The sequence below is a fragment of the Ambystoma mexicanum genome, chromosome 1p (assembly GCF_040938575.1).
Source record: "Ambystoma mexicanum isolate Mex_15411 chromosome 1p, UKY_AmexF1_1, whole genome shotgun sequence".
NCBI lineage: Eukaryota > Metazoa > Chordata > Amphibia > Caudata > Ambystomatidae > Ambystoma > Ambystoma mexicanum.
In genome coordinates this window covers 1,024,492,922-1,024,517,715 of record NC_090921.1, presented here as the reverse complement: position 1 = coordinate 1,024,517,715, position 24,794 = coordinate 1,024,492,922, and the positions used below count along the sequence as shown (strand labels likewise).

Here is a 24,794-nt window from a genome sequence, read left to right as displayed (position 1 = left end):
AATTTATAATTATATTATATTTCATCACTGAAAATAGATGCCTTTTGCTTTGAGGCTGTGGCCACGTTATTTTTCTGTCCGACACCAATCTTCGTTGGTTTCCTGTGAGGTGTTTTGGATCCCCATCTCTTGCTATGAACTGACAAAACAGCAGAATCCCCTTGACAATCTTGATTTCTCAAGGGAAATGGGAGAACACCATACACCATCCAAGATATTAAAATATTGTCAAGGCCGAACACTGATGAATACTCTGAGGAGATGGCCTGTGAGGCGCCGCCTTTCAACTTTTCCTCCTTAGTATGGTGGTCAGTAACATGCGGGAGACTGCGGAGGCGGTTATTTTTTAAATTGGGAACTGATGTGCTTTTACTCAATTCGGGAACCTCACAAGCCAAATTTGTAGTATTTTGCACGAATTGCAAGAGATGTTTGCATGTCGACGGTTGAAGTGGAAGCTCGAATTGAGCTTGCTAGAGAACGGTTTGCCAAGCCTTCGATAGCTCAGTTGGTAGAGCAGAGGACTGTAGTGCTAAAACAGGCATCCTTAGGTCGCTGGTTCAAATCCGGCTCGATGGACTTTTGCCAAATGCAAATTTTATTGAATACTTGGAAAGTAAAATACTTGGAAAATAACATAACAGACAATTTATAATTATATTATATTTCATCACTGAAAATAGATGCCTTTTGCATTGAGGCTGTGGCCACATTATTTTTCTGTCCAACACCAATCTTCTTTGGTTTCCTGTGAGGTGTTTTTTTGATCCCCATCTCTTGCTATGAACTGGCAAAACAGCATAATCCCCTTGACAATCTTGATTTCTCAAGGGAAATGAGAGAACACTATACACCATCCAAGATATTAAAATATTGTCAAGGCCCAACACGGCTGAATACTCTGAGGAGATGGCCTGTGAGGCGCCGCCTTTCAACTTTTCCCCCTTAGTATGGTGGTCAGTAACATGCGGGAGACTGCGGAGGGGGTCATTTTATTAATTGTGAACTGATGTGCTTTTACTCAATTCGGGAACCTCACAAGCCAAATTTGTAGTATTTTGCACGAATTGCAAGAGATGTTTGAATGTCGACGGTTGAAGTGGAAGCTCGTATTGAGCTTGCTAGAGACTGATTTAGCAAGCCTTCGATAGCTCAGTTGGTAGAGCAGAGGACTGTAGTGCTAAAACAGGCATCCTTAGGTCGCTGGTTCAAATCCAGATTGAAGGACTTTTGCCAAATGCAAATTTTATTGAATACTTGGAAAGTAAAATACTTGGAAAATAACATAACAGACAATTTATAATTATATTATATTTCATCACTGAAAATAGATGCCTTTTGCTTTGAGGCTGTGGCCACGTTATGTTTCTGTCCGACACCAATCTTCGTTGGTTTCCTGTGAGGTGTTTTGGATCCCCATCTCTTGCTATGAACTGACAAAACAGCAGAATCCCCTTGACGATCTTGATTTCTCAAGGGAAATGGGAGAACACTATACACCATCCAAGACATTAAAATATTGTCAAGGCCCAACACGGCTGAATACTCTGAGGAGATGGCCTGTGAGGCGCGCCTTTCAACTTTTCCCCCTTAGTATGGTGGTCAGTAACATGCGGGAGACTGCGGAGGGGGGCATTTTTTTAATTGGGAACTGATGTGCTTTTACTCAATTCGGGAACCTCACAAGCCAAATTTGTAGTATTTTGCACGAATTGCAAGAGATGTTTACAAGTCGACGGTTGAAGTGGAAGCTCGTATTGAGTTTGCTAGAGAATGATTTGCCAAGCCTTCGATAGCTCGTCGCTGGTTCAAATCCGGCTCAAAGGACTTTTGCCAAATGCACATTTTATTGAATACTTGGAAAGTAAAATACTTGGAAAGTAAAATAACAGACAATTTATAATTATATTATATTTCATCACTGAAAATAGATGCCTTTTGCTTTGAGGCTGTGGCCACGTTATTTTTCTGTCCGACACCAATCTTCGTTGGTTTCCTGTGAGGTATTTTGGATCCCCATCTCTTGCTATGAACTGACAAAACAGCAGAATCCCCTTGACAATCTTGATTTCTCAAGGGAAATGGGAGAACACTATACACCATCCAAGATATTAAAATATTGTCAAGGCCGAACACTGATGAAAACTCTGAGGAGATGGCCTGTGAGGCGCCGCCTTTCAACTTTTCCTCCTTAGTATGGTGGTCAGTAACATGCGGGAGACTGCGGAGGGGGTCATTTTTTTAATTGTGAACTGATGTGCTTTTACTCAATTCGGGAACCTCACAAGCCAAATTTGTAGTATTTTGCACGAATTGCAAGAGATGTTTGAATGTCGACGGTTGAAGTGGAAGCTCGTATTGAGCTTGCTAGAGACTGATTTGGCAAGCCTTCGATAGCTCAGTTGGTACAGCGGAGGACTGTAGTGGTAAAACAGGCATCCTTAGGTCGCTGGTTCAAATCCGGCTCGAAGAACTTCTGCCAAATGCACATTTTATTGAATACTTGGAAAGTAAAATACTTGGAAAGTAAAATAACAGACAATTTATAATTATATTATATTTCATCACTGAAAATATATGCCTTTTGCTTTGAGGCTGTGACCATGTTATTTTTCTGTCCAACACGAATCTTCATTGGTTTCCTGTGAGGTGTTTTGGATCCCCATCTCTTGCTATGAACTGGCAAAACAGCAGAATCCCCTTGACAATCTTGATTTCTCAAGGGAAATGAGAGAACACTATACACCATCCAAGATATTAAAATATTGTCAAGGCCCAACGCGGCTGAATACTCTGAGGAGATGGCCTGTGAGGTGCCGCCTTTCAACTTTTCCCCCTTAGTATGGTGGTCAGTAACATGCGGGAGACTGCGGAGGGGGTCATTTTTTTAATTGGGAACTGATGTGCTTTTACTCAATTCGGGAACCTCACAAGCCAAATTTGTAGTATTTTGCACGAATTGCAAGAGATGTTTACAAGTCGACGGTTGAAGTGGAAGCTCGTATTGAGTTTGCTAGAGTTGATTTGCCAAGCCTTTGATAGCTCAGTTGGTAGAGCGGAGGACTGTAGTGGTAAAACAGGCATCCTTAGGTCGCTGGTTCAAATCCGGCTCAAAGGACTTCTGCCAAATGCACATTTTATTGAATACTTGGAAAGTAAAATACTTGGAAAGTAAAATAACAGACAATTTATAATTATATTATATTTCATCACTGAAAATAGATGCCTTTTGCTTTGAGGGTGTGGCCACGTTATTTTTCTGTCCAACACGAATCTTCATTGGTTTCCTGTCAGGTATTTTGGATCCCCATCTCTTGCTATGAACTGGCAAAACAGCAGAATCCCCTTGACAATCTTGATTTCTCAAGGGAAATGAGAGAACACTATACACCATCTAAGATATTAAAATATTGTCAAGGCCCAACACGGCTGAATACTCTGAGGAGATGGCCTGTGAGGCGCCGCCTTTCAACTTTTCCCCCTTAGTATAGTGGTCATTAACATGCGGGAGACTGCGGAGGGGGTCATTTTTTTAATTGGGAACTGATGTGCTTTTACTCAATTCGGGAACCTCACAAGCCAAATTTGTAGTATTTTGCACAAATTGCAAGAGATGTTTACAAGTCGACGGTTGAAGTGGAAGCTCGTATTGAGTTTGCTAGAGATTGATTTGCCAAGCCTTTGATAGCACAGTTGGTAGAGCAGAGGACTGTAGTGGTAAAACAGGCATCCTTAGGTTGCTGGTTCAAATCCGGCTCGAAGGACTTTTGCCAAATGCAAATTTTATTGAATACTTGGAAAGTAAAATACTTGGAAAGTAAAATAACAGACAATTTATAATTATATTATATTTCATCACTGAAAATAGATGCCTTTTGCTTTGAGGCTGTGGCCACGTTATTTTTCTGTCCGACACCAATCTTCGTTGGTTTCCTGTGAGGTGTTTTGGATCCCCATCTCTTGCTATGAACTGACAAAACAGCAGAATCCCCTTGACAATCTTGATTTCTCAAGGGAAATGGGAGAACACCATACACCATCCAAGATATTAAAATATTGTCAAGGCCGAACACTGATGAATACTCTGAGGAGATGGCCTGTGAGGCGCCGCCTTTCAACTTTTCCTCCTTAGTATGATGGTCAGTAACATGCGGGAGACTGCGGAGGCGGTCATTTTTTAAATTGGGAACTGATGTGCTTTTACTCAATTCGGGAACCTCACAAGCCAAATTTGTAGTATTTTGCACGAATTGCAAGAGATGTTTGCATGTCGACGGTTGAAGTGGAAGCTCGAATTGAGCTTGCTAGTGAACGGTTTGCCAAGCCTTCGATAGCTCAGTTGGTAGAGCAGAGGACTGTAGTGGTAAAACAGGCATCCTTAGGTCGCTGGTTCAAATCCAGATTGAAGGACTTTTGCCAAATGCAAATTTTATTGAATACTTGGAAAGTAAAATGCTTGGAAAATAAAATAACAGACAATTTATAATTATATTATATTTCATCACTGAAAATAGATGCCTTTTGCTTTGAGGCTGTGGCCACGTTATGTTTCTGTCCGACACCAATCTTCGTTGGTTTACTGTGAGGTGTTTTGGATCCCCATCTCTTGCTATGAACTGACAAAACAGCAGAATCCCCTTGACAATCTTGATTTCTCAAGGGAAATGGGAGAACACTATACACCATCCAAGACATTAAAATATTGTCAAGGCCCAACACGGCTGAATACTCTGAGGAGATGGCCTGTGAGGCGCGCCTTTCAACTTTTCCCCCTTAGTATGGTGGTCAGTAACATGCGGGAGACTGCGGAGGGGGGCATTTTTTTAATTGGGAACTGATGTGCTTTTACTCAATTCGGGAACCTCACAAGCCAAATTTGTAGTATTTTGCACGAATTGAAAGAGATGTTTACAAGTCGACGGTTGAAGTGGAAGCTCGTATTGAGTTTGCTAGAGAATGATTTGCCAAGCCTTCGATAGCTCGTCGCTGGTTCAAATCCGGCTCAAAGGACTTTTGCCAAATGCACATTTTATTGAATACTTGGAAAGTAAAATACTTGGAAAGTAAAATAACAGACAATTTATAATTATATTATATTTCATCACTGAAAATAGATGCCTTTTGCTTTGAGGCTGTGGCCACGTTATTTTTCTGTCCGACACCAATCTTCGTTGGCTTCCTGTGAGGTATTTTGGATCCCCATCTCTTGCTATGAACTGACAAAACAGCAGAATCCCCTTGACAATCTTGATTTCTCAAGGGAAATGGGAGAACACTATACACCATCCAAGATATTAAAATATTGTCAAGGCCGAACACTGATGAAAACTCTGAGGAGATGGCCTGTGAGGCGCCGCCTTTCAACTTTTCCTCCTTAGTATGGTGGTCAGTAACATGCGGGAGACTGCGGAGGGGGTCATTTTTTTAATTGTGAACTGATGTGCTTTTACTCAATTCGGGAACCTCACAAGCCAAATTTGTAGTATTTTGCACGAATTGCAAGAGATGTTTGAATGTCGACGGTTGAAGTGGAAGCTCGTATTGAGCTTGCTAGAAACTGATTTGTCAAGCCTTCGATAGCTCAGTTGGTACAGCGGAGGACTGTAGTGGTAAAACAGGCATCCTTAGGTCGCTGGTTCAAATCCAGCTCGAAGGACTTTTGCCAAATGCACATTTTATTGAATACTTGGAAAGTAAAATACTTGGAAAGTAAAATAACAGACAATTTATAATTATATTATATTTCATCACTGAAAATAGATGCCTTTTGCTTTGAGGCTGTGACCATGTTATTTTTCTGTCCAACACAAATCTTCATTGGTTTCCTGTGAGGTGTTTTGGATCCCCATCTCTTGCTATGAACTGGCAAAACAGCAGAATCCCCTTGACAATCTTGATTTCTCAAGGGAAATGAGAGAACACTATACACCATCCAAGATATTAAAATATTGTCAAGGCCCAACGCGGCTGAATACTCTGAGGAGATGGCCTGTGAGGTGCCGCCTTTCAACTTTTCCCCCTTAGTATGGTGGTCAGTAACATGCGGGAGACTGCGGAGGGGGTCATTTTTTTAATTGGGAACTGATGTGCTTTTACTCAATTCGGGAACCTCACAAGCCAAATTTGTAGTATTTTGCACGAATTGCAAGAGATGTTTACAAGTCGACGGTTGAAGTGGAAGCTCGTATTGAGTTTGCTAGAGTTAATTTGCCAAGCCTTTGATAGCTCAGTTGGTAGAGCGGAGGACTGTAGTGGTAAAACAGGCATCCTTAGGTCGCTGGTTCAAATCCAGCTCAAAGGACTTTTGCCAAATGCAAATTTTATTAAATACTTGGAAAGTAAAATAACAGACAATTTATAATTATATTATATTTCATCACTGAAAATAGATGCCTTTTGCTTTGAGGCTGTGGCCACGTTATTTTTCTGTCCAACACGAATCTTCATTGGTTTCCTGTCAGGTGTTTTGGATCCCCATCTCTTGCTATGAACTGGCAAAACAGCAGAATCCCCTTGACAATCTTGATTTCTCAAGGGAAATGAGAGAACACTATACACCATCCAAGATATTAAAATATTGTCAAGGCCCAACACGGCTGAATACTCTGAGGAGATGGCCTGTGAGGCGCCGCCTTTCAACTTTTCCCCCTTAGTATGGTGGTCATTAACATGCGGGAGACTGCGGAGGGGGTCATTTTTTTAATTGGGAACTGATGTGCTTTTACTCAATTCGGGAACCTCACAAGCCAAATTTGTAGTATTTTGCACACATTGCAAGAGATGTTTACAAGTCGACGGTTGAAGTGGAAGCTCGTATTGAGTTTGCTAGAGAATGATTTGCCAAGCCTTCGAAAGCTCAGTTGGTAGAGCGGAGGACTGTAGTGGTAGAACAGGCATCCTTAGGTCGCTGGTTCAAATCCGGCTCGAAGGACTTTTGCCAAATGCAAATTTTATTGAATACTTGGAAAGTAAAATACTTGGAAAATAAAATAACAGACAATTTATAATTATATTATATTTCATCACTGAAAATAGATGCCTTTTGCTTTGAGGCTGTGGCCACGTTATTTTTCTGTCCGACACCAATCTTCGTTGGTTTCCTGTGAGGTGTTTTGGATCCCCATCTCTTGCTATGAACTGACAAAACAGCAGAATCCCCTTGACAATCTTGATTTCTCAAGGGAAATGGGAGAACACCATACACCATCCAAGATATTAAAATATTGTCAAGGCCGAACACTGATGAATACTCTGAGGAGATGGCCTGTGAGGCGCCGCCTTTCAACTTTTCCTCCTTAGTATGGTGGTCAGTAACATGCGGGAGACTGCGGAGGCGGTCATTTTTTAAATTGGGAACTGATGTGCTTTTACTCAATTCGGGAACCTCACAAGCCAAATTTGTAGTATTTTGCACGAATTGCAAGAGATGTTTGCATGTCGACGGTTGAAGTGGAAGCTCGAATTGAGCTTGCTAGAGAACGGTTTGCCAAGCCTTCGATAGCTCAGTTGGTAGAGCAGAGGACTGTAGTGCTAAAACAGGCATCCTTAGGTCGCTGGTTCAAATCCGGCTCGATGGACTTTTGCCAAATGCAAATTTTATTGAATACTTGAAAAGTAAAATACTTGGAAAATAACATAACAGACAATTTATAATTATATTATATTTCATCACTGAAAATAGATGCCTTTTGCATTGAGGCTGTGGCCACATTATTTTTCTGTCCAACACCAATCTTCTTTGGTTTCCTGTGAGGTGTTTTTTTGATCCCCATCTCTTGCTATGAACTGGCAAAACAGCATAATCCCCTTGACAATCTTGATTTCTCAAGGGAAATGAGAGAACACTATACACCATCCAAGATATTAAAATATTGTCAAGGCCCAACACGGCTGAATACTCTGAGGAGATGGCCTGTGAGGCGCCGCCTTTCAACTTTTCCCCCTTAGTATGGTGGTCAGTAACATGCGGGAGACTGCGGAGGGGGTCATTTTATTAATTGTGAACTGATGTGCTTTTACTCAATTCGGGAACCTCACAAGCCAAATTTGTAGTATTTTGCACGAATTGCAAGAGATGTTTGAATGTCGACGGTTGAAGTGGAAGCTCGTATTGAGCTTGCTAGAGACTGATTTAGCAAGCCTTCGATAGCTCAGTTGGTAGAGCAGAGGACTGTAGTGCTAAAACAGGCATCCTTAGGTCGCTGGTTCAAATCCAGATTGAAGGACTTTTGCCAAATGCAAATTTTATTGAATACTTGGAAAGTAAAATACTTGGAAAATAACATAACAGACAATTTATAATTATATTATATTTCATCACTGAAAATAGATGCCTTTTGCTTTGAGGCTGTGGCCACGTTATGTTTCTGTCCGACACCAATCTTCGTTGGTTTCCTGTGAGGTGTTTTGGATCCCCATCTCTTGCTATGAACTGACAAAACAGCAGAATCCCCTTGACGATCTTGATTTCTCAAGGGAAATGGGAGAACACTATACACCATCCAAGACATTAAAATATTGTCAAGGCCCAACACGGCTGAATACTCTGAGGAGATGGCCTGTGAGGCGCGCCTTTCAACTTTTCCCCCTTAGTATGGTGGTCAGTAACATGCGGGAGACTGCGGAGGGGGGCATTTTTTTAATTGGGAACTGATGTGCTTTTACTCAATTCGGGAACCTCACAAGCCAAATTTGTAGTATTTTGCACGAATTGCAAGAGATGTTTACAAGTCGACGGTTGAAGTGGAAGCTCGTATTGAGTTTGCTAGAGAATGATTTGCCAAGCCTTCGATAGCTCGTCGCTGGTTCAAATCCGGCTCAAAGGACTTTTGCCAAATGCACATTTTATTGAATACTTGGAAAGTAAAATACTTGGAAAGTAAAATAACAGACAATTTATAATTATATTATATTTCATCACTGAAAATAGATGCCTTTTGCTTTGAGGCTGTGGCCACGTTATTTTTCTGTCCGACACCAATCTTCGTTGGTTTCCTGTGAGGTATTTTGGATCCCCATCTCTTGCTATGAACTGACAAAACAGCAGAATCCCCTTGACAATCTTGATTTCTCAAGGGAAATGGGAGAACACTATACACCATCCAAGATATTAAAATATTGTCAAGGCCGAACACTGATGAAAACTCTGAGGAGATGGCCTGTGAGGCGCCGCCTTTCAACTTTTCCTCCTTAGTATGGTGGTCAGTAACATGCGGGAGACTGCGGAGGGGGTCATTTTTTTAATTGTGAACTGATGTGCTTTTACTCAATTCGGGAACCTCACAAGCCAAATTTGTAGTATTTTGCACGAATTGCAAGAGATGTTTGAATGTCGACGGTTGAAGTGGAAGCTCGTATTGAGCTTGCTAGAGGCTGATTTGGCAAGCCTTCGATAGCTCAGTTGGTACAGCGGAGGACTGTAGTGGTAAAACAGGCATCCTTAGGTCGCTGGTTCAAATCCGGCTCGAAGAACTTCTGCCAAATGCACATTTTATTGAATACTTGGAAAGTAAAATACTTGGAAAGTAAAATAACAGACAATTTATAATTATATTATATTTCATCACTGAAAATATATGCCTTTTGCTTTGAGGCTGTGACCATGTTATTTTTCTGTCCAACACGAATCTTCATTGGTTTCCTGTGAGGTGTTTTGGATCCCCATCTCTTGCTATGAACTGGCAAAACAGCAGAATCCCCTTGACAATCTTGATTTCTCAAGGGAAATGAGAGAACACTATACACCATCCAAGATATTAAAATATTGTCAAGGCCCAACGCGGCTGAATACTCTGAGGAGATGGCCTGTGAGGTGCCGCCTTTCATCTTTTCCCCCTTAGTATGGTGGTCAGTAACATGCGGGAGACTGCGGAGGGGGTCATTTTTTTAATTGGGAACTGATGTGCTTTTACTCAATTCGGGAACCTCACAAGCCAAATTTGTAGTATTTTGCACGAATTGCAAGAGATGTTTACAAGTCGACGGTTGAAGTGGAAGCTCGTATTGAGTTTGCTAGAGTTGATTTGCCAAGCCTTTGATAGCTCAGTTGGTAGAGCGGAGGACTGTAGTGGTAAAACAGGCATCCTTAGGTCGCTGGTTCAAATCCGGCTCAAAGGACTTCTGCCAAATGCACATTTTATTGAATACTTGGAAAGTAAAATACTTGGAAAGTAAAATAACAGACAATTTATAATTATATTATATTTCATCACTGAAAATAGATGCCTTTTGCTTTGAGGGTGTGGCCACGTTATTTTTCTGTCCAACACGAATCTTCATTGGTTTCCTGTCAGGTATTTTGGATCCCCATCTCTTGCTATGAACTGGCAAAACAGCAGAATCCCCTTGACAATCTTGATTTCTCAAGGGAAATGAGAGAACACTATACACCATCTAAGATATTAAAATATTGTCAAGGCCCAACACGGCTGAATACTCTGAGGAGATGGCCTGTGAGGCGCCGCCTTTCAACTTTTCCCCCTTAGTATAGTGGTCATTAACATGCGGGAGACTGCGGAGGGGGTCATTTTTTTAATTGGGAACTGATGTGCTTTTACTCAATTCGGGAACCTCACAAGCCAAATTTGTAGTATTTTGCACAAATTGCAAGAGATGTTTACAAGTCGACGGTTGAAGTGGAAGCTCGTATTGAGTTTGCTAGAGATTGATTTGCCAAGCCTTTGATAGCACAGTTGGTAGAGCAGAGGACTGTAGTGGTAAAACAGGCATCCTTAGGTTGCTGGTTCAAATCCGGCTCGAAGGACTTTTGCCAAATGCAAATTTTATTGAATACTTGGAAAGTAAAATACTTGGAAAGTAAAATATCAGACAATTTATAATTATATTATATTTCATCACTGAAAATAGATGCCTTTTGCTTTGAGGCTGTGGCCACGTTATTTTTCTGTCCGACACCAATCTTCGTTGGTTTCCTGTGAGGTGTTTTGGATCCCCATCTCTTGCTATGAACTGACAAAACAGCAGAATCCCCTTGACAATCTTGATTTCTCAAGGGAAATGGGAGAACACCATACACCATCCAAGATATTAAAATATTGTCAAGGCCGAACACTGATGAATACTCTGAGGAGATGGCCTGTGAGGCGCCGCCTTTCAACTTTTCCTCCTTAGTATGATGGTCAGTAACATGCGGGAGACTGCGGAGGCGGTCATTTTTTAAATTGGGAACTGATGTGCTTTTACTCAATTCGGGAACCTCACAAGCCAAATTTGTAGTATTTTGCACGAATTGCAAGAGATGTTTGCATGTCGACGGTTGAAGTGGAAGCTCGAATTGAGCTTGCTAGTGAACGGTTTGCCAAGTCTTCGATAGCTCAGTTGGTAGAGCAGAGGACTGTAGTGGTAAAACAGGCATCCTTAGGTCGCTGGTTCAAATCCAGATTGAAGGACTTTTGCCAAATGCAAATTTTATTGAATACTTGGAAAGTAAAATGCTTGGAAAATAAAATAACAGACAATTTATAATTATATTATATTTCATCACTGAAAATAGATGCCTTTTGCTTTGAGGCTGTGGCCACGTTATGTTTCTGTCCGACACCAATCTTCGTTGGTTTACTGTGAGGTGTTTTGGATCCCCATCTCTTGCTATGAACTGACAAAACAGCAGAATCCCCTTGACAATCTTGATTTCTCAAGGGAAATGGGAGAACACTATACACCATCCAAGACATTAAAATATTGTCAAGGCCCAACACGGCTGAATACTCTGAGGAGATGGCCTGTGAGGCGCGCCTTTCAACTTTTCCCCCTTAGTATGGTGGTCAGTAACATGCGGGAGACTGCGGAGGGGGGCATTTTTTTAATTGGGAACTGATGTGCTTTTACTCAATTCGGGAACCTCACAAGCCAAATTTGTAGTATTTTGCACGAATTGAAAGAGATGTTTACAAGTCGACGGTTGAAGTGGAAGCTCGTATTGAGTTTGCTAGAGAATGATTTGCCAAGCCTTCGATAGCTCGTCGCTGGTTCAAATCCGGCTCAAAGGACTTTTGCCAAATGCACATTTTATTGAATACTTGGAAAGTAAAATACTTGGAAAGTAAAATAACAGACAATTTATAATTATATTATATTTCATCACTGAAAATAGATGCCTTTTGCTTTGAGGCTGTGGCCACGTTATTTTTCTGTCCGACACCAATCTTCGTTGGCTTCCTGTGAGGTATTTTGGATCCCCATCTCTTGCTATGAACTGACAAAACAGCAGAATCCCCTTGACAATCTTGATTTCTCAAGGGAAATGGGAGAACACTATACACCATCCAAGATATTAAAATATTGTCAAGGCCGAACACTGATGAAAACTCTGAGGAGATGGCCTGTGAGGCGCCGCCTTTCAACTTTTCCTCCTTAGTATGGTGGTCAGTAACATGCGGGAGACTGCGGAGGGGGTCATTTTTTTAATTGTGAACTGATGTGCTTTTACTCAATTCGGGAACCTCACAAGCCAAATTTGTAGTATTTTGCACGAATTGCAAGAGATGTTTGAATGTCGACGGTTGAAGTGGAAGCTCGTATTGAGCTTGCTAGAGACTGATTTGTCAAGCCTTCGATAGCTCAGTTGGTACAGCGGAGGACTGTAGTGGTAAAACAGGCATCCTTAGGTCGCTGGTTCAAATCCAGCTCGAAGGACTTTTGCCAAATGCACATTTTATTGAATACTTGGAAAGTAAAATACTTGGAAAGTAAAATAACAGACAATTTATAATTATATTATATTTCATCACTGAAAATAGATGCCTTTTGCTTTGAGGCTGTGACCATGTTATTTTTCTGTCCAACACAAATCTTCATTGGTTTCCTGTGAGGTGTTTTGGATCCCCATCTCTTGCTATGAACTGGCAAAACAGCAGAATCCCCTTGACAATCTTGATTTCTCAAGGGAAATGAGAGAACACTATACACCATCCAAGATATTAAAATATTGTCAAGGCCCAACGCGGCTGAATACTCTGAGGAGATGGCCTGTGAGGTGCCGCCTTTCAACTTTTCCCCCTTAGTATGGTGGTCAGTAACATGCGGGAGACTGCGGAGGGGGTCATTTTTTTAATTGGGAACTGATGTGCTTTTACTCAATTCGGGAACCTCACAAGCCAAATTTGTAGTATTTTGCACGAATTGCAAGAGATGTTTACAAGTCGACGGTTGAAGTGGAAGCTCGTATTGAGTTTGCTAGAGTTAATTTGCCAAGCCTTTGATAGCTCAGTTGGTAGAGCGGAGGACTGTAGTGGTAAAACAGGCATCCTTAGGTCGCTGGTTCAAATCCAGCTCAAAGGACTTTTGCCAAATGCAAATTTTATTAAATACTTGGAAAGTAAAATAACAGACAATTTATAATTATATTATATTTCATCACTGAAAATAGATGCCTTTTGCTTTGAGGCTGTGGCCACGTTATTTTTCTGTCCAACACGAATCTTCGTTGGTTTCCTGTGAGGTGTTTTGGATCCCCATCTCTTGCTATGAACTGGCAAAACAGCAGAATCCCCTTGACAATCTTGATTTCTCAAGGGAAATGAGACAACACTATACACCATCCAAGATATTAAAATATTGTCAAGGCCCAACGCGGCTGAATACTCTGAGGAGATGGCCTGTGAGGTGCCGCCTTTCAACTTTTCCCCCTTAGTATGGTAGTCAGTAACATGCGGGAGACTGCGGAGGGGGTCATTTTTTTAATTGGGAACTGATGTGCTTTTACTCAATTCGGGAACCTCACAAGCCAAATTTGTAGTATTTTGCACGAATTGCAAGAGATGTTTACAAGTCGACGGTTGAAGTGGAAGCTCGTATTGAGTTTGCTAGAGTTGATTTGCCAAGCCTTCGATAGCTCAGTTGGTAGAGTGGAGGACTGTAGTGGTAAAACAGGCATCCTTAGGTCGCTGGTTCAAATCCGGCTCGAAGGACTCTTGCCAAATGCACATTTTATTGAATACTTGGAAAGTAAAATACTTGGAAAGTAAAATAACAGACAATTTATAATTATATTATATTTCATCACTGAAAATAGATGCCTTTTGCTTTGAGGCTGTGGCCACGTTATTTTTCTGTCCAACACGAATCTTCATTGGTTTCCTGTCAGGTGTTTTGGATCCCCATCTCTTGCTATGAACTGGCAAAACAGCAGAATCCCCTTGACAATCTTGATTTCTCAAGGGAAATGAGAGAACACTATACACCATCCAAGATATTAAAATATTGTCAAGGCCCAACACGGCTGAATACTCTGAGGAGATGGCCTGTGAGGCGCCGCCTTTCAACTTTTCCCCCTTAGTATGGTGGTCATTAACATGCGGGAGACTGCGGAGGGGGTCATTTTTTTAATTGGGAACTGATGTGCTTTTACTCAATTCGGGAACCTCACAAGCCAAATTTGTAGTATTTTGCACACATTGCAAGAGATGTTTACAAGTCGACGGTTGAAGTGGAAGCTCGTATTGAGTTTGCTAGAGAATGATTTGCCAAGCCTTTGAAAGCTCAGTTGGTAGAGCGGAGGACTGTAGTGGTAGAACAGGCATCCTTAGGTCGCTGGTTCAAATCCGGCTCGAAGGACTTTTGCCAAATGCAAATTTTATTGAATACTTGGAAAGTAAAATACTTGGAAAATAAAATAACAGACAATTTATAATTATATTATATTTCATCACTGAAAATAGATGCCTTTTGCTTTGAGGCTGTGGCCACGTTATTTTTCTGTCCGACACCAATCTTCGTTGGTTTCCTGTGAGGTGTTTTGGATCCCCATCTCTTGCTATGAACTGACAAAACAGCAGAATCCCCTTGACAATCTTGATTTCTCAAGGGAAATGGGAGAACACCATACACCATCCAAGATATTAAAATATTGTCAAGGCCGAACACTGATGAATACTCTGAGGAGATGGCCTGTGAGGCGCCGCCTTTCAACTTTTCCTCCTTAGTATGGTGGTCAGTAACATGCGGGAGACTGCGGAGGCGGTTATTTTTTAAATTGGGAACTGATGTGCTTTTACTCAATTCGGGAACCTCACAAGCCAAATTTGTAGTATTTTGCACGAATTGCAAGAGATGTTTGCATGTCGACGGTTGAAGTGGAAGCTCGAATTGAGCTTGCTAGAGAACGGTTTGCCAAGCCTTCGATAGCTCAGTTGGTAGAGCAGAGGACTGTAGTGCTAAAACAGGCATCCTTAGGTCGCTGGTTCAAATCCGGCTCGATGGACTTTTGCCAAATGCAAATTTTATTGAATACTTGGAAAGTAAAATACTTGGAAAATAACATAACAGACAATTTATAATTATATTATATTTCATCACTGAAAATAGATGCCTTTTGCATTGAGGCTGTGGCCACATTATTTTTCTGTCCAACACCAATCTTCTTTGGTTTCCTGTGAGGTGTTTTTTTGATCCCCATCTCTTGCTATGAACTGGCAAAACAGCATAATCCCCTTGACAATCTTGATTTCTCAAGGGAAATGAGAGAACACTATACACCATCCAAGATATTAAAATATTGTCAAGGCCCAACACGGCTGAATACTCTGAGGAGATGGCCTGTGAGGCGCCGCCTTTCAACTTTTCCCCCTTAGTATGGTGGTCAGTAACATGCGGGAGACTGCGGAGGGGGTCATTTTATTAATTGTGAACTGATGTGCTTTTACTCAATTCGGGAACCTCACAAGCCAAATTTGTAGTATTTTGCACGAATTGCAAGAGATGTTTGAATGTCGACGGTTGAAGTGGAAGCTCGTATTGAGCTTGCTAGAGACTGATTTAGCAAGCCTTCGATAGCTCAGTTGGTAGAGCAGAGGACTGTAGTGCTAAAACAGGCATCCTTAGGTCGCTGGTTCAAATCCAGATTGAAGGACTTTTGCCAAATGCAAATTTTATTGAATACTTGGAAAGTAAAATACTTGGAAAATAACATAACAGACAATTTATAATTATATTATATTTCATCACTGAAAATAGATGCCTTTTGCTTTGAGGCTGTGGCCACGTTATGTTTCTGTCCGACACCAATCTTCGTTGGTTTCCTGTGAGGTGTTTTGGATCCCCATCTCTTGCTATGAACTGACAAAACAGCAGAATCCCCTTGACGATCTTGATTTCTCAAGGGAAATGGGAGAACACTATACACCATCCAAGACATTAAAATATTGTCAAGGCCCAACACGGCTGAATACTCTGAGGAGATGGCCTGTGAGGCGCGCCTTTCAACTTTTCCCCCTTAGTATGGTGGTCAGTAACATGCGGGAGACTGCGGAGGGGGGCATTTTTTTAATTGGGAACTGATGTGCTTTTACTCAATTCGGGAACCTCACAAGCCAAATTTGTAGTATTTTGCACGAATTGCAAGAGATGTTTACAAGTCGACGGTTGAAGTGGAAGCTCGTATTGAGTTTGCTAGAGAATGATTTGCCAAGCCTTCGATAGCTCGTTGCTGGTTCAAATCCGGCTCAAAGGACTTTTGCCAAATGCACATTTTATTGAATACTTGGAAAGTAAAATACTTGGAAAGTAAAATAACAGACAATTTATAATTATATTATATTTCATCACTGAAAATAGATGCCTTTTGCTTTGAGGCTGTGGCCACGTTATTTTTCTGTCCGACACCAATCTTCGTTGGTTTCCTGTGAGGTATTTTGGATCCCCATCTCTTGCTATGAACTGACAAAACAGCAGAATCCCCTTGACAATCTTGATTTCTCAAGGGAAATGGGAGAACACTATACACCATCCAAGATATTAAAATATTGTCAAGGCCGAACACTGATGAAAACTCTGAGGAGATGGCCTGTGAGGCGCCGCCTTTCAACTTTTCCTCCTTAGTATGGTGGTCAGTAACATGCGGGAGACTGCGGAGGGGGTCATTTTTTTAATTGTGAACTGATGTGCTTTTACTCAATTCGGGAACCTCACAAGCCAAATTTGTAGTATTTTGCACGAATTGCAAGAGATGTTTGAATGTCGACGGTTGAAGTGGAAGCTCGTATTGAGCTTGCTAGAGACTGATTTGGCAAGCCTTCGATAGCTCAGTTGGTACAGCGGAGGACTGTAGTGGTAAAACAGGCATCCTTAGGTCGCTGGTTCAAATCCGGCTCGAAGAACTTCTGCCAAATGCACATTTTATTGAATACTTGGAAAGTAAAATACTTGGAAAGTAAAATAACAGACAATTTATAATTATATTATATTTCATCACTGAAAATATATGCCTTTTGCTTTGAGGCTGTGACCATGTTATTTTTCTGTCCAACACGAATCTTCATTGGTTTCCTGTGAGGTGTTTTGGATCCCCATCTCTTGCTATGAACTGGCAAAACAGCAGAATCCCCTTGACAATCTTGATTTCTCAAGGGAAATGAGAGAACACTATACACCATCCAAGATATTAAAATATTGTCAAGGCCCAACGCGGCTGAATACTCTGAGGAGATGGCCTGTGAGGTGCCGCCTTTCAACTTTTCCCCCTTAGTATGGTGGTCAGTAACATGCGGGAGACTGCGGAGGGGGTCATTTTTTTAATTGGGAACTGATGTGCTTTTACTCAATTCGGGAACCTCACAAGCCAAATTTGTAGTATTTTGCACGAATTGCAAGAGATGTTTACAAGTCGACGGTTGAAGTGGAAGCTCGTATTGAGTTTGCTAGAGTTGATTTGCCAAGCCTTTGATAGCTCAGTTGGTAGAGCGGAGGACTGTAGTGGTAAAACAGGCATCCTTAGGTCGCTGGTTCAAATCCGGCTCAAAGGACTTCTGCCAAATGCACATTTTATTGAATACTTGGAAAGTAAAATACTTGGAAAGTAAAATAACAGACAATTTATAATTATATTATATTTCATCACTGAAAATAGATGCCTTTTGCTTTGAGGGTGTGGCCACGTTATTTTTCTGTCCAACACGAATCTTCATTGGTTTCCTGTCAGGTATTTTGGATCCCCATCTCTTGCTATGAACTGGCAAAACAGCAGAATCCCCTTGACAATCTTGATTTCTCAAGGGAAATGAGAGAACACTATACACCATCTAAGATATTAAAATATTGTCAAGGCCCAACACGGCTGAATACTCTGAGGAGATGGCCTGTGAGGCGCCGCCTTTCAACTTTTCCCCCTTAGTATAGTGGTCATTAACATGCGGGAGACTGCGGAGGGGGTCATTTTTTTAATTGGGAACTGATGTGCTTTTACTCAATTCGGGAACCTCACAAGCCAAATTTGTAGTATTTTGCACAAATTGCAAGAGATGTTTACAAGTCGACGGTTGAAGTGGAAGCTCGTATTGAGTTTGCTAGAGATTGATTTGCCAAGCCTTTGATAGCACAGTTGGTAGAGCAGAGGACTGTAGTGGTAAAACAGGCATCCTTAGGTTGCTGGTTCAAATCCGGCTCGAAGGACTTTTGCCAAATGCAAATTTTATTGAATACTTGGAAAGTAAAATACTTGGAAAGTAAAATAACAGACAATTTATAATTATATTATATTTCATCACTGAAAATAGATGCCTTTTGCTTTGAGGCTGTGGCCACGTTATTTTTCTGTCCGACACCAATCTTCGTTGGTTTCCTGTGAGGTGTTTTGGATCCCCATCTCTTGCTATGAACTGACAAAACAGCAGAATCCCCTTGACAATCTTGATTTCTCAAGGGAAATGGGAGAACACCATACACCATCCAAGATATTAAAATATTGTCAAGGCCGAACACTGATGAATACTCTGAGGAGATGGCCTGTGAGGCGCCGCCTTTCAACTTTTCCTCCTTAGTATGATGGTCAGTAACATGCGGGAGACTGCGGAGGCGGTCATTTTTTAAATTGGGAACTGATGTGCTTTTACTCAATTCGGGAACCTCACAAGCCAAATTTGTAGTATTTTGCACGAATTGCAAGAGATGTTTGCATGTCGACGGTTGAAGTGGAAGCTCGAATTGAGCTTGCTAGTGAACGGTTTGCCAAGCCTTCGATAGCTCAGTTGGTAGAGCAGAGGACTGTAGTGGTAAAACAGGCATCCTTAGGTCGCTGGTTCAAATCCAGATTGAAGGACTTTTGCCAAATGCAAATTTTATTGAATACTTGGAAAGTAAAATGCTTGGAAAATAAAATAACAGACAATTTATAATTATATTATATTTCATCACTGAAAATAGATGCCTTTTGCTTTGAGGCTGTGGCCACGTTATGTTTCTGTCCGACACCAATCTTCGTTGGTTTACTGTGAGGTGTTTTGGATCCCCATCTCTTGCTATGAACTGACAAAACAGCAGAATCCCCTTGACAATCTTGATTTCTCAAGGGAAATGGGAGAACACTATACACCATCCAAGACATTAAAATATTGTCAAGGCCCAACACGGCTGAATACTCTGAGGAGATGGCCTGTGAGGCGCGCCTTTCAACTTTTCCCCCTTAGTATGGTGGTCAGTAACATGCGGGAGACTGCGGAGGGGGGCATTTTTTTAATTGGGAACTGATGTGCTTTTACTCAATTCGGGAACCTCACAAGCCAAATTTGTAGTATTTTGCACGAATTGAAAGAGATGTTTACAAGTCGACGGTTGAAGTGGAAGCTCGTATTGAGTTTGCTAGAGAATGATTTGCCAAGCCTTCGATAGCTCGTCGCTGGTTCAAATCCGGCTCAAAGGACTTTTGCCAAATGCACATTTTATTGAATACTTGGAAAGTAAAATACTTGGAAAGTAAAATAACAGACAATTTATAATTATATTATATTTCATCACTGAAAATAGATGCCTTTTGCTTTGAGGCTGTGGCCACGTTATTTTTCTGTCCGACACCAATCTTCGTTGGCTTCCTGTGAGGTATTTTGGATCCCCATCTCTTGCTATGAACTGACAAAACAGCAGAATCCCCTTGACAATCTTGATTTCTCAAGGGAAATGGGAGAACACTATACACCATCCAAGATATTAAAATATTGTCAAGGCCGAACACTGATGAAAACTCTGAGGAGATGGCCTGTGAGGCGCCGCCTTTCAACTTTTCCTCCTTAGTATGGTGGTCAGTAACATGCGGGAGACTGCGGAGGGGGTCATTTTTTTAATTGTGAACTGATGTGCTTTTACTCAATTCGGGAACCTCACAAGCCAAATTTGTAGTATTTTGCACGAATTGCAAGAGATGTTTGAATGTCGACGGTTGAAGTGGAAGCTCGTATTGAGCTTGCTAGAAACTGATTTGTCAAGCCTTCGATAGCTCAGTTGGTACAGCGGAGGACTGTAGTGGTAAAACAGGCATCCTTAGGTCGCTGGTTCAAATCCAGCTCGAAGGACTTTTGCCAAATGCACATTTTATTGAATACTTGGAAAGTAAAATACTTGGAAAGTAAAATAACAGACAATTTATAATTATATTATATTTCATCACTGAAAATAGATGCCTTTTGCTTTGAGGCTGTGACCATGTTATTTTTCTGTCCAACACAAATCTTCATTGGTTTCCTGTGAGGTGTTTTGGATCCCCATCTCTTGCTATGAACTGGCAAAACAGCAGAATCCCCTTGACAATCTTGATTTCTCAAGGGAAATGAGAGAACACTATACACCATCCAAGATATTAAAATATTGTCAAGGCCCAACGCGGCTGAATACTCTGAGGAGATGGCCTGTGAGGTGCCGCCTTTCAACTTTTCCCCCTTAGTATGGTGGTCAGTAACATGCGGGAGACTGCGGAGGGGGTCATTTTTTTAATTGGGAACTGATGTGCTTTTACTCAATTCGGGAACCTCACAAGCCAAATTTGTAGTATTTTGCACGAATTGCAAGAGATGTTTACAAGTCGACGGTTGAAGTGGAAGCTCGTATTGAGTTTGCTAGAGTTAATTTGCCAAGCCTTTGATAGCTCAGTTGGTAGAGCGGAGGACTGTAGTGGTAAAACAGGCATCCTTAGGTCGCTGGTTCAAATCCAGCTCAAAGGACTTTTGCCAAATGCAAATTTTATTAAATACTTGGAAAGTAAAATAACAGACAATTTATAATTATATTATATTTCATCACTGAAAATAGATGCCTTTTGCTTTGAGGCTGTGGCCACGTTATTTTTCTGTCCAACACGAATCTTCATTGGTTTCCTGTCAGGTGTTTTGGATCCCCATCTCTTGCTATGAACTGGCAAAACAGCAGAATCCCCTTGACAATCTTGATTTCTCAAGGGAAATGAGAGAACACTATACACCATCCAAGATATTAAAATATTGTCAAGGCCCAACACGGCTGAATACTCTGAGGAGATGGCCTGTGAGGCGCCGCCTTTCAACTTTTCCCCCTTAGTATGGTGGTCATTAACATGCGGGAGACTGCGGAGGGGGTCATTTTTTTAATTGGGAACTGATGTGCTTTTACTCAATTCGGGAACCTCACAAGCCAAATTTGTAGTATTTTGCACGAATTGCAAGAGATGTTTGAATGTCGACGGTTGAAGTGGAAGCTCGTATTGAGCTTGCTAGAGACTGATTTGCCAAGCCTTCGATAGCTCAGTTGGTAGAGCAGAGGACTGTAGTGGTAAAACAGGCATCCTTAGGTCGCTGGTTCAAATCCAGATTGAAGGACTTTTGCCAAATGCAAATTTTATTGAATACTTGGAAAGTAAAATGCTTGGAAAATAAAATAACAGACAATTTATAATTATATTATATTTCATCACTGAAAATAGATGCCTTTTGCTTTGAGGCTGTGGCCACGTTATGTTTCTGTCCAACACCAATCTTCATTGGTTTCCTGTGAGGTGATTCAGATCCCCATCTCTTGCTATGAACTGGCAAAACAGCAGAATCCCCTTGACAATCTTGATTTCTCAAGGGAAATGAGAGAACAGTATACACCATCCAAGATATTAAAATATTGTCAAGGCCCAACACGGCTGAATACTCTGAGGAGATGGCCTGTGAGGCGCCGCCTTTCAACTTTTCCCCCTTAGTATGGTGGTCAGTAACATGCGGGAGACTGCGGAGGGGGTCATTTTTTTTCATTGGGAACTGATGTGCTTTTACTCAATTCGGGAACGTCACAAGCCAAATTTGTAGTATTTTGCACGAATTGCAAGAGATGTTTACAAGTCGACGGTTGAAGTGGAAGCTCGTATTGAGTTTGCTAGAGAACGATTTGCCAAGCCTTCGATAGCTCAGTTGGTAGAGCGGAGGACTGTAGTGGTAAAACAGGCATCCTTAGGTCGCTGGTTCAAATCCGGCTCGAAGGACTTTTGCCAAATGCACATTTTATTGAATACTTGGAAAGTAAAATACGTAAAATAACAGACAATTTATAATTATATTATATTTCATCACTGAAAATAGATGCCTTTTGCTTTGAGGCTGTGGCCACGTTATTTTTCTGTCCGACACCAATCTTCGTTGGTTTCCTGTGAGGTATTTTGGATCCCCATCTCTTGCTATGAACTGACAAAACAGCAGAATCCCCTTGACAATCTTGATTTCTCAAGGGAAATGGGAGAACACTATACACCATCCAAGATATTAAAATATTGTCAAGGCCCAACACAGCTGAATACTCTGAGGAGATGGCCTGTGAGGCGCCGCCTTTCAACTTTTCCCCCTTAGTATGGTGGTCATTAACATGCGGGAGACTGCGGAGGGGGTCATTTTTTTAATTGGGAACTGATGTGCTTTTACTCAATTCGGGAACCTCACAAGCCAAATTTGTAGTATTTTGCACGAATTGCAAGAGATGTTTACAAGTCGACGGTTGAAGTGGAAGCTCGTATTGAGTTTGCTAGAGTTGATTTGCCAAGCCTTTGATAGCTCAGTTGGTAGAGCAGAGGACTGTAGTGGTAAAACAGGCATCCTTAGGTCGCTGGTTCAAATCTGGCTCAAAGGACTTTTGCCAAATGCACATTTTATTGAATACTTGGAAAGTAAAATACTTGGAAAGTAAAATAACAGACAATTTATAATTATATTATATTTCATCACTGAAAATAGATGCCTTTTGCTTTGAGGCTGTGGCCACGTTATTTTTCTGTCCAACACGAATCTTCATTGGTTTCCTGTCAGGTGTTTTGGATCCCCATCTCTTGCTATGAACTGGCAAAACAGCAGAATCCCCTTGACAATCTTGATTTCTCAAGGGAAATGAGAGAACACTATACACCATCCAAGATATTAAAATATTGTCAAGGCCCAACACGGCTGAATACTCTGAGGAGATGGCCTGTGAGGCGCCGCCTTTCAACTTTTCCCCCTTAGTATGGTGGTCATTAACATGCGGGAGACTGCGGAGGGGGTCATTTTTTTAATTGGGGACTGATGTGCTTTTACTCAATTCGGGAACCTCACAAGCCAAATTTGTAGTATTTTGCACGAATTGCAAGAGATGTTTACAAGTCGACGGTTGAAGTGGAAGCTCGTATTGAGTTTGCTAGAGAATGATTTGCCAAGCCTTCGAAAGCTCAGTTGGTAGAGCGGAGGACTGTAGTGGTAGAACAGGCATCCTTAGGTCGCTGGTTCAAATCCGGCTCGAAGGACTTTTGCCAAATGCAAATTTTATTGAATACTTGGAAAGTAAAATACTTGGAAAATAAAATAACAGACAATTTATAATTATATTATATATCATCACTGAAAATAGATGCCTTTTGCTTTGAGGCTGTGGCCACGTTATGTTTCTGTCCAACACCAATCTTCATTGGTTTCCTGTGAGGTGTTTCGGATCCCCATCTCTTGCTATGAACTGGCAAAACAGCAGAATCCCCTTGACAATCTTGATTTCTCAAGGGAAATGAGAGAACAGTATACACCATCCAAGATATTAAAATATTGTCAAGGCCGAACACTGATGAATACTCTGAGGAGATGGCCTGTGAGGCGCCACCTTTCAACTTTTCCTCCTTTGTATGGTGGTCAGTAACATGCGGGAGACTGCGGAGGGGGTCATTTTTTTAATTGGGAACTGATGTGCTTTTACTCAATTCGGGAACGTCACAAGCCAAATTTGTAGTATTTTGCACGAATTGCAAGAGATGTTTACAAGTCGACGGTTGAAGTGGAAGCTCGTATTGAGTTTGCTAGAGACTGATTTGCCAAGCCTTAGATAGCTCAGTTGGTAGAGCAGAGGACTGTAGTGGTAAAACAGGCATCCTTAGGTTGCTGGTTCAAATCCAGATTGAAGGACTTTTGCCAAATGCAAATTTTATTGAATACTTGGAAAGTAAAATGCTTGGAAAATAAAATAACAGACAATTTATAATTATATTATATTTCATCACTGAAAATAGATGCCTTTTGCTTTGAGGCTGTGGCCACGTTATGTTTCTGTCCGACACCAATCTTCGTTGGTTTCCTGTGAGGTGTTTTGGATCCCCATCTCTTGCTATGAACTGGCAAAACAGCAGAATCCCCTTGACAATCTTGATTTCTCAAGGGAAATGAGACAACACTATACACCATCCAAGATATTAAAATATTGTCAAGGCCCAACGCGGCTGAATACTCTGAGGAGATGGCCTGTGAGGTGCCGCCTTTCAACTTTTCCCCCTTAGTATGGTAGTCAGTAACATGCGGGAGACTGCGGAGGGGGTCATTTTTTTAATTGGGAACTGATGTGCTTTTACTCAATTCGGGAACCTCACAAGCCAAATTTGTAGTATTTTGCACGAATTGCAAGAGATGTTTACAAGTCGACGGTTGAAGTGGAAGCTCGTATTGAGTTTGCTAGAGTTGATTTGCCAAGCCTTCGATAGCTCAGTTGGTAGAGTGGAGGACTGTAGTGGTAAAACAGGCATCCTTAGGTCGCTGGTTCAAATCCGGCTCGAAGGA

General features: G+C 41.4%; 9 non-coding genes across 9 annotated transcripts; all 9 read left to right on the top strand.

Annotated features, from left to right (window-relative positions):
* The first annotated feature begins 3,032 nt into the window (after window positions 1-3,032).
* TRNAY-GUA (transfer RNA tyrosine (anticodon GUA)) lies at window positions 3,033-3,118 on the top strand. The gene is given in 2 exon segments: window positions 3,033-3,069; window positions 3,083-3,118. It is a non-coding gene; the product is annotated as a tRNA-Tyr (tRNA).
* A 3,097-nt stretch (window positions 3,119-6,215) lies between these two features.
* Window positions 6,216-6,301, top strand: TRNAY-GUA (transfer RNA tyrosine (anticodon GUA)). The gene is given in 2 exon segments: window positions 6,216-6,252; window positions 6,266-6,301. It is a non-coding gene; the product is annotated as a tRNA-Tyr (tRNA).
* Window positions 6,302-10,030: 3,729 nt separating this feature from the next.
* TRNAY-GUA (transfer RNA tyrosine (anticodon GUA)) lies at window positions 10,031-10,116 on the top strand. Its single transcript is given in 2 exon segments — window positions 10,031-10,067; window positions 10,081-10,116. It is a non-coding gene; the product is annotated as a tRNA-Tyr (tRNA).
* Window positions 10,117-13,213: 3,097 nt separating this feature from the next.
* TRNAY-GUA (transfer RNA tyrosine (anticodon GUA)) lies at window positions 13,214-13,299 on the top strand. Its single transcript is given in 2 exon segments — window positions 13,214-13,250; window positions 13,264-13,299. It is a non-coding gene; the product is annotated as a tRNA-Tyr (tRNA).
* A 543-nt stretch (window positions 13,300-13,842) lies between these two features.
* Window positions 13,843-13,928, top strand: TRNAY-GUA (transfer RNA tyrosine (anticodon GUA)). The gene is given in 2 exon segments: window positions 13,843-13,879; window positions 13,893-13,928. It is a non-coding gene; the product is annotated as a tRNA-Tyr (tRNA).
* A 3,745-nt stretch (window positions 13,929-17,673) lies between these two features.
* On the top strand, window positions 17,674-17,759 carry TRNAY-GUA (transfer RNA tyrosine (anticodon GUA)). Its single transcript is given in 2 exon segments — window positions 17,674-17,710; window positions 17,724-17,759. It is a non-coding gene; the product is annotated as a tRNA-Tyr (tRNA).
* A 3,097-nt stretch (window positions 17,760-20,856) lies between these two features.
* Window positions 20,857-20,942, top strand: TRNAY-GUA (transfer RNA tyrosine (anticodon GUA)). Its single transcript is given in 2 exon segments — window positions 20,857-20,893; window positions 20,907-20,942. It is a non-coding gene; the product is annotated as a tRNA-Tyr (tRNA).
* A 1,191-nt stretch (window positions 20,943-22,133) lies between these two features.
* Window positions 22,134-22,219, top strand: TRNAY-GUA (transfer RNA tyrosine (anticodon GUA)). Its single transcript is given in 2 exon segments — window positions 22,134-22,170; window positions 22,184-22,219. It is a non-coding gene; the product is annotated as a tRNA-Tyr (tRNA).
* A 2,489-nt stretch (window positions 22,220-24,708) lies between these two features.
* TRNAY-GUA (transfer RNA tyrosine (anticodon GUA)) lies at window positions 24,709-24,794 on the top strand. The gene is given in 2 exon segments: window positions 24,709-24,745; window positions 24,759-24,794. It is a non-coding gene; the product is annotated as a tRNA-Tyr (tRNA).